The following is a 10,330-nucleotide window of genomic DNA, read 5'->3' as shown; positions in this document are numbered from 1 at the left end:
GCTCTCTGGGGATAGTGCTTGGCTGGCTAGAGTAAGGCAGAGTAATCACCCTTCAGAGAGGCCAAAGAAAACATGGCCTGGATTCACTGACATGGACTGATTCTCTCTCTAGCACTCTCTCTTTCTACTACACCCCTTTGTCCTCTTTCCTCCTCTCTCTTCATTCCTCTCTCCCCACTTTATTTCACTTTCTGAAACCAAACATAAACGCAACATGCAACAATTTCATTGATTTGACTGAGTTACAGTTCATATGAGGAGAAAAATGCATTAGGTCCTAATCAGATATGCATCTGTTGGTCACAGACACATGACACAAAAAAATGGGCCTCAGGATCTCGTCATGGTATTTTTGTGCATTCAAATTGCAAATCAAATCAAATCGCCAAATGGTCTTGTGTTTGTTGCCTGTAGCTTATGCCTGCCCATACCATAACCCCACACCACCATGTTCACAACATTGACATCAGTAAACCGCTCGCCCACACGATGCCATACACGTGGTCTGTGGTTGGGAGGCCGGTTGGACGTACTAACAAATTCTCTAAAACGTCGTTGAGGCTGTTGGTACGGAAATTAACTATAAATTCTCTGGCAACAGCTCTGGTGGACATTCCTGCAGTCAGCATGCCAATTACATGTTCCCTCAACACTTCAGACGTCTCTGGCACTGTGCTGTGACAAAATTGCACATTTTAGAGAGGCCTTTAATTGTCCCCAGCACAAGGTGCACCTGTGTAATGATCATGCTGTTTAATCAGATTCTTGATGTGCCACACCTGTCAGGTGGATGGATTATCATGGCAAATTAGAAATGCTCACTAACAGGGATGTAAACACATTTGAGAGAAATAAGCTTTTTGTGCATATGGAACATTTCTGGGATATTTTACTTCAGCTCATGAAACATGGGACCAACACTTTACATGTTGTGTTTAGATTTTTGTTCAGTGTAGTTTTATGGCAGAGTGGACCAACAACAAATGCACCTGTTGATATGCATCAAAGTAGACCATGATACTGAACCCACTTTAACAAGATTTTTCTCTCAAAAGTATCCCTGCCTGTTTTATAAATGTGTTAAGCCAGACCTTAATGTCACTATAGCCTCCTGCACTAGCCTTACAACAGTCTCTGGAGTGGAGAGAGGTCCAGTCCAGGTTTAATGAGTGTACGAGGGGTCCATCAATGGCTAGCCGGGTCCTTTGTGAGTGGGGGGCTTATCCCACCGCGTGTCATTTAAGATTTTGAATAGTTGATCTGTTAGAGTGGATGTTGTAAAGTAGAAACAATTTCAAGATCACTAGACTATTTATCCCTTTTGATCTCTGAAAAATTATAATTTTTTCAATAGTTCTTATGGTAATTGGAACATTTGAAAGCTTTATTTTAAATGACTTGTGTTACTTATGTTTAATCTTCAGGTTCCAGCGAAACGCCTTATCTAGGAGGATGTTTGTTATTGTAGGACCCTGTCCGTATGCTTTATCATTAGATTTATAGCTGTGCCTGGGTAGGTCCTCCTCAGTCATAGACACACCCCCAGACCAATGTTTGTTATATGTGGTCAAGGGTCTGTGGTCAGACGTGATTGATGAGGTCATTTTCTTCCCTAGTCTGAGTAAAAAGACAGGAATTTTAATAAAACTGCTTATATAAATTCGATGATGTTATTATCTGAAGTCTATAACAATTGGTCATACATAGGGTCTAAATGTTGTTATTGATCAACATAAACAGCTTATTATGTGAACGATAAGTCAGGAGCTTATCAGTGTCTAGCCTGCTAAAAATAAACTTGTGAAACAAGATCTACTGCAGAGAAGTGATGCACCACGGAAAAGCTATATGCACTAATCCCAGTCCCACCAGGAATTTGGGTAACCATGATAAGGGTAGTTATCCTACGCCATAAAACAGTATACTACCCAGATTAGTGCTGGCAGCACAACAAATCTGTCTGCCCACGATGGAGTTTCCCGTTTACCAGTCATATACCATACGGGCTAAAGGGCTGGCCTGCTTGGCTAGTAATCGAGAAGAGGCTTTAGAGAGAAAACCCCTTTAAACTAGGTGGTCTGTGAGCAAACAAACATGACCATTAGACTTTGATTAAAACACACACATGCCGTGTGACACGGCATACCATGACATCCCCTCTGCTCTGTGCCTCTGAGATTACCATGGTGACAGGAAGCCCAAAGCACCTCTGACTTTACAGCAGCATTGTATGGAAATGTTGTGAATCAATGACGGCTTCCTTGTTTCCAGGTGCTGTTCCTTGATATGGGTGGCGCTGGAACTGTAATATTGAGAATCTACAGGTAGATCAGTGACTGAATGCTGGCTTGCTGTTATAACAAGCAGGTTTTAACAGTGGGTCATTTACAGGGGGTGGAAGGATGAGTATGGGGAGGTGATGACCAACTAATGCTAATTCTGTCATTAAGCAATAATAGAGGTTTATGGCAGCGTATCTCATGCATAGCCATGGAAAGTAGTTTTTTTTTGGAGGGGGGGGGACGACTGCAGAAAGCTATATCGGTCTGCTAATAACACTAATACAGGACTATTAAATGCCCAGTTGCACTACTTTTGTGGTATGTATTTATTTATTATTCATTTTAAAAATCTAATCAGATTTTTCAGCACCCCGACTTCCCTCTGCTATGATCTCATGACACTGAATCTATTAACACTTTTACTACACTTTTACTGCCATTGAGAGGGAATAGAGCATGCATGAGTGATGCTGAGAGAAAGAGTGATGGCCTCTGGGGCTGAGCTTTCACAGACCAAGTGCCATCTGACACTGCCCACCTTTCTTAGAGATGGGGAACCCCCAGGATTTATGGGACTTCTTATAAAGGCCCAGACTGGAGCTTAATATGCCTGCTCAATCACAAACTCTGCACTGTCCTCCCTAAAGCAAACACGTGCACGCAAACACACACACACACACACACATATTCACATGGAGACATACTCTGTGCAAAACCTTAGAAAAGCTGTTGAACTTCAATTCAAGCCTAAACAATTTTGACATCTCAAAGAGGTCCGTACGCCTTGTGACCCCCAGTTCCACTGGCTTATAGTTTCCTCTTTTTCATTTTGACAGAGAATGCAGGAACAGCAGAAGACTGGAGGGCATTCAGACCCCATTGGATATATAATCCAACATTACCTTTGTTGTCTCACATTTATCTGATTACATCCACAGCAGCTACATTTTGAAGAAGGAGAATGTTTTCTCTCCATTAAAATCTTATTTTCTTCTCCTAAGTTACTTCAGTAGTTGCAGTGTTGCCATCTCACAGAGTACTGAGCCTCTGATTAGGGTGTCCACACAGAAGATGACATTTCACATACTTATGTTATAAAATACATTTTACCGAGACAATTAAGATTATTTGTGATCTGAATCGTTCAGTGGGGTCTTTTTATAACATATCATTAACATTATGTCAAAAAAGTCGGATGCCGTAACCTAATACATAACAAGCACAGAATTCTGCTGACATAGTGGTGCTGGTTTCTCATAACAACTTTTGAGGATTTTACATTTTCGTGGTTGTCGTCCTCAAAGTTGTTTGCGGGTTGCAAAAAGCTAAATGAACATGACACAAGCAGAATTACATGTAAAAAGGCTTTGAAAATAAAAAGCTTGATATACACTCAGTGCTCCATTGACATTTCACAGAGATACGTTAACCCTTTTCTTAGCCTAAACCTCAGTCTCCGAACCTGCCACGCTGTTTCACCTAACCTGCCATGCTGTTTCACCTAACCTGCCATGCTGTTTCACCTAACCTGCCACGCTGTTTCACCTAACCTGCCACGCTGTTTCACCTAACCTGCCATGCTGTTTCACCTAACCTGCCATGCTGTTTCACCTAACCTGCCACGCTGTTTCACCTAACCTGCCACGCTATTTCACCTAACCTGCCACGCTATTTCACCTAACCTGCCACGCTATTTCACCTAATCTACCACGTTATTTCACCTAACCTGCCACGCTGTTTCACCTAACCTGCCACGCTATTTCACCTAATCTGCCACGCTATTTCACCTAACCTGCCACGCTGTTTCACCTAACCTGCCACGCTATTTCACCTAACCTGCCACGCTATTTCACCTAATCTGCCACGTTATTTCACCTAACCTGCCACGTTATTTCACCTAACATGCCACGCTTTTCACCTAACCTGCCACGCTATTTCACCTAACCTGCCACGTTATTTCACCTAACCTGCCACGTTATTTCACCTAACCTGCCACGTTATTTCACCTAACCTGCCACGTTATTTCACCTAACCTGCCACGCTATTTCACCTAACCTGCCATGCTATTTCACCTAACCTGCCACGTTATTTCACCTAACCTGCCACGCTATTTCACCTAACCTGCCACGCTATTTCACCTAACCTGCCACGTTATTTCACCTAACCTGCCACGCTATTTCACCTAACCTGCCACGTTATTTCACCTAACCTGCCACGTTATTTCACCTAACCTGCCACGACCTAACCTTTCACCTAACCTGCCACGTTATTTCACCTAACCTGCCACGTTATTTCACCTAACCTGCCACGCTATTTCACCTAACCTGCCACGCTAACTCACCCTAACATGCCACGCTAACTCACCTAACCTGCCACGCTAACTCACCCTAACCTGCCACGCTATTTCACCTAACCTGCCACGCTAACTCACCCTAACCTGCCACGCTAACTCACCCTAACCTGCCACGCTATTTCACCTAACCTGCCACGCTAACTCACACCAACCTGCCACGCTATTTCACCTAACCTGCCACGCTAACTCACCCTAACCTGCCACGCTAACTTACCCTAACCTGCCACGCTATTTCACCTAACCTGCCACGCTAACTCACCCTAACCTGCCACGCTAACTCACACTAACCTGCTATGTAAACAAATCATATGTGTCGAGAACCCTTTAGTCTCATAACATTGGAACTGTACACTATACACTGCCTTGCGAAAGTATTCGGCCCCCTTGAACTTTGCGACCTTTTGCCACATTTCAGGCTTCAAACATAAAGATATAAAACTGTATTTTTTTGTGAAGAATCAACAACAAGTGGGACACAATCATGAAGTGGAACGACATTTATTGGATATTACAAACTTTTTTAACAAATCAAAAACTGAAAAATTGGGCGTGCAAAATTATTCAGCCCCCTTAAGTTAATACTTTGTAGCGCCACCTTTTGCTGCGATTACAGCTGTAAGTCGCTTGGGGTATGTCTCTATCAGTTTTGCACATCGAGAGACTGAAATTTTTTCCCCATTCCTCCTTGCAAAACAGCTCGAGCTCAGTGAGGTTGGATGGAGAGCATTTGTGAACAGCAGTTTTCAGTTCTTTCCACAGATTCTCGATTGGATTCAGGTCTGGACTTTGACTTGGCCATTCTAACACCTGGATATGTTTATTTTTGAACCATTCCATTGTAGATTTTGCTTTATGTTTTGGATCATTGTCTTGTTGGAAGACAAATCTCCGTCCCAGTCTCAGGTCTTTTGCAGACTCCATCAGGTTTTCTTCCAGAATGGTCCTGTATTTGGCTCCATCCATCTTCCCATCAATTTTAACCATCTTCCCTGTCCCTGCTGAAGAAAAGCAGGCCCAAACCATGATGCTGCCACCACCATGTTTGACAGTGGGGATGATGTGTTCAGGGTGATGAGCTGTGTTGCTTTTACGCCAAACATAACGTTTTGCATTGTTGCCAAAAAGTTCAATTTTGGTTTCATCTGACCAGAGCACCTTCTTCCACATGTTTGGTGTGTCTCCCAGGTGGCTTGTGGCAAACTTTAAACGACACTTTTTATGGATATCTTTAAGAAATGGCTTTCTTCTTGCCACTCTTCCATAAAGGCCAGATTTGTGCAATATACGACTGATTGTTGTCCTATGGACAGAGTCTCCCACCTCAGCTGTAGATCTCTGCAGTTCATCCAGAGTGATCATGGGCCTCTTGGCTGCATCTCTGATCAGTCTTCTCCTTGTATGAGCTGAAAGTTTAGAGGGGCGGCCAGGTCTTGGTAGATTTGCAGTGGTCTGATACTCCTTCCATTTCAATATTATCGCTTGCACAGTGCTCCTTGGGATGTTTAAAGCTTGGGAAATCTTTTTGTATCCAAATCCGGCTTTAAACTTCTTCACAACAGTATCTCGGACCTGCCTGGTGTGTTCCTTGTTCTTCATGATGCTCTCTGCGCTTTTAACGGACCTCTGAGACTATCACAGTGCAGGTGCATTTATACGGAGACTTGATTACACACAGGTGGATTGTATTTATCATCATTAGTCATTTAGGTCAACATTGGATCATTCAGAGATCCTCACTGAACTTCTGGAGAGAGTTTGCTGCACTGAAAGTAAAGGGGCTGAATAATTTTGCACGCCCAATTTTTCAGTTTTTGATTTGTTAAAAAAGTTTGAAATATCCAATAAATGTCGTTCCACTTCATGATTGTGTCCCACTTGTTGTTGATTCTTCACAAAAAAATACAGTTTTATATCTTTATGTTTGATGCCTGAAATGTGGCAAAAGGTCGCAAAGTTCAAGGGGGGCGAATACTTTTGCAAGGCACTGTATATACAAAAGTATGTGGACACCCCTTCAAATTAGTGGATTCGGCTATTTTAGCCACACCCATTGCTGACAGATGTATAAAGTCGAGCACACAGCATGTAATCTCCATAGACAAACATTGGCAGTAGAATGGCCCATACTGAAGAGCTCAGTGACTTTTCAATGTGGCACTGTCATAGAATGCCACCTTTCCAACAAGTCAGTTTGTCAAATTTCTGCACTGCTAGAGCTGCCCCGGTCAACTGTAAGTGCTGTTATTGTGAAGTGGAAACGTCTATGAGCAACAGCGGCTCGGCCGCAAAGTGGTAAACCAAACAAGCTCCCAGAACGGGTTCACCGAATGCTGAAGCGTATAGCACGTAAAAATCGTCTGTCATCGGTTGCAACACTCACTATTGAGTTCCAAACTGCCTCTGGAAGCAACATCAGCACAATAACTGCTTGTTGGGAGCTTCATGAAATGGGTTTCTGTAGCTGAGCAGCCGCACACAAGCCTAAGATCACCATGCGCAAACCAAGCATCGGCGGAGTGGTGTAAAGCTCACCACCATTGGACTCTGGAGCAGTGGAAACGTGTTCTCTAGAGTGCAGTGACGCTTCACCATCTGGCAGTCCAACAGACTAAACTGAGTTTGGTGGATGTCAGGAAAACGCTACCTGCCCCAATGCATAGTGCCAACTGTAAAGTTTGGTGGAGGAATAATGGTCTGGGACTGTTTTTCATATTTTGGGTTAGGCCCCTTAGTTCCAGTGAAGGGAAATCTTAACTCTACAGCATACAATGACATTCTAGACGATTCTGTGTTTCCAACTTTGTGGCAATAGTTTGGGGAAGGACCTTTACCTTTTCAGCATGACAATGCCCCTGTGCACAAAGCGAGGCACATACAGAAATGGTTTGTCGAGATCGGTTTGGAAGAATTTGACTGGCCTGCACAGAGCCCTGACCTCAAATCCATCAAACACCTTTGGTATTAATTGGAACGCCGACTACGAGCCAGGCCTAAATACCCAACATCAGTGCGCAACATCACTATTGCTCTTGTGGCAAATCCCCACAGCAATGTTCCAACATCTAGTGGAAAGCCTTCCCAGAAGAGTGGAGGCTGTTATAGCAGCAAAGGGCTTACCAACTCCATATTAATGTCCATGATTTTGGAATGAGATATTCGACGACCAGGTTTCCACATACCTTTGGTTATATAGTGTATCAATGGGTGTTTCTTGATATCAGGGAACACCTACATCAATAAACACCCCGAATTGTGGTCTGCAATTACACCATATTCTAAATCTTCGAAAAATAACAGTATTTTGAATTAATATGAAAAGCGTATTCTAAAATATGAAAAATACTACGTCATGACTCAAAATCGATATCCATCTTACCTCTATATTGTTTTATGTCCAGCGGATTCGAGGAGAAAGACGAGGAGTTTAATGGGAAAGTGAGTCTGTCAGGTAGCCAGTAGCCTTAATTCTTGCAGCCTAGCTGATGCCATGCAAGTTTCCAGTTTTTTTCTTCTCTCTAGCCTCAATTGATTAAGTCACCTTAATTCTAACCATCCTTTCAAGGGTGAACACTCCGATAACTTTTGAACAGATTATGGTAGCAACATTACGTTTAGACCATTGGTTTTCTTAGAGAATTATCTACACAAACATATTACCCATTTCTCAAAATATGTTTAGGATTGGACACCCTACGTTGTTACAGTATAACTGCAGTGTTGCGGTCTGCTTACCGCCCACCACTCCCAGAGCTTCAGTCAGGGACCTGTAATGGGACTCTCTGCTGTAATCGGATTCTAAATAGTACAATCTTCTCAGAGAGCAAAAGCTCTGCAGAACCATGACCAAATCCCTGCAGTTTCTCATGGAAGGGGAAAGGTGGCCTCCGTCAACTAGCAGCAAGCACCAGCTACACTGATATCCTACACTAACTAGCCTTTCTAATTCTGAAATCCTATTGACTAAATGTTTTGAAATGTATATGTTCAATGTAACATCCTATTGGATTGTCTTTTTAGTTTCATTGTGTGTTTGGTGTATATTCTGCTCTTTTGATGTGCTTGTCACTGAGGCTTTCAATCTACTGTAACATGCAGTCCAGCAGCAATATCCAATATATCCTGAGAGGATGTATGGCTAAATCTCTGTGCTCAGCATGAATATGTTTACTGATTCGTAGAACAGTTTCATTAAATGCCACTAATCATATTTTCTATTCAAAGTTCAGAAAGATTCGTTTTTAGGTTCTAGATAGCACATTTTTTTCTAAGATTGTAGAGCTCCTCTCCTATGACCTTGTGTCTATGGTAATCTTGATGAGAGGCTAATAAGCGAGAGAGAGACACTCGTCCCCTAGCGGGGCCCTGAACCCAAACAAACATCCCACTTTAACCCTTTCTTTCACTGGCCTGGCCATAGCGATACCCCCCTCAGATGCTGAAGTAATGAAAGGATTCAGACAGGATAAGGGGATTGGAGCAAACTTCCTCTTGTAATATTTTGAAGGTAAAGCTAATGGCAAAATATTGCATTCCATTTAGCTTTTAAGATTGTGTCTGTCTGTAAGTTTACCTAAGACATTACAGGGAATTCATTCACTGAGGGGGCATGCAGACAGAGACAGACAGGCATGTTGTTCTGTTTCAGGGCAACTCTAGCAAAGGTCAGGGAATATGTGTCAGTCTGTACGTATGAACAGTCAGTGCTAGGCAAGGGTACAATTGAACATGAAAATAAATCTTTACTCACAATTAATAACATTTTTAAATAAACTATTTAGAAACCATTTGTACTTTCATTTTCATTATTTACATTAGTCAAAACAATAATTCTAAGAGAAAATACAATCCAACTCAAACATAATTTAATCACCCTGAGAAAATCAATAAACTTCAAGTTCTATCAGAAATAAATATTACTTGCTGACAGTAGGCCAACAGCATAACTTCATAGTATAAAAGCTCAAGGATCCTGCACTGACAGAGCAACTTGAGTACAGCGCACTGGACAAGGAGCACACCTCTATTCAAGATGACCCTTAGCTGTAAACACCTCAGATATTATACCTGTCAAACATTGAGTGTATCTCAATGTCCTACATAAAAAACAGCCAGACGGATCCAAACTAACTACTGATCCAAACAGAATCCAAACCACTGTGCCAATAATCCCTTAGGACTCGAGCGAGGGGTCCAGTTTTGTCAGAGTCACTCATACTAAGTGTAGACTACCTGTGACCAGGCCAGAGACGTGGGCTGCCTCTCTTAGTGGTGCTGTTTTAGCCATGACACTGGGTTGTACTTGGAAGACTGCTGAACAATTAGTCACCCAGACTATTTACAGCTGCTACCCGCTGTATATTATCTATGCATAGTCACTTTACAAATGACCTCGACTAACCTGTACCCCTGGCACATTGACTCGGTACCGGTACCCCCTGTATATAGCCTCGTTATTGTTAAGCTTCTTCTGTTACTTTTTTTTCCCATTTTTTTTTCACTTTAGTTAATTTAGTAAATATTTTCTAAACTCTATTTCTTAAACTGAATTGCTTCTTAAGGGCTTGTATGTAAGCATTTCACAGTAAGGTCTACCTACACCTGTTATATTTGGCGCATGTGACAAATACAATTTGATTTGATTTGAGATAGTGGCTCCATGCAGTAGCCAGCACAGTGTCCTTTCCCTGACTGATCC

This window comes from Oncorhynchus tshawytscha, linkage group LG04, assembly GCF_018296145.1.
Source record: "Oncorhynchus tshawytscha isolate Ot180627B linkage group LG04, Otsh_v2.0, whole genome shotgun sequence".
NCBI classification, from domain to species: domain Eukaryota; kingdom Metazoa; phylum Chordata; class Actinopteri; order Salmoniformes; family Salmonidae; genus Oncorhynchus; species Oncorhynchus tshawytscha.
Note: the sequence above shows the minus strand (reverse complement) of the source record.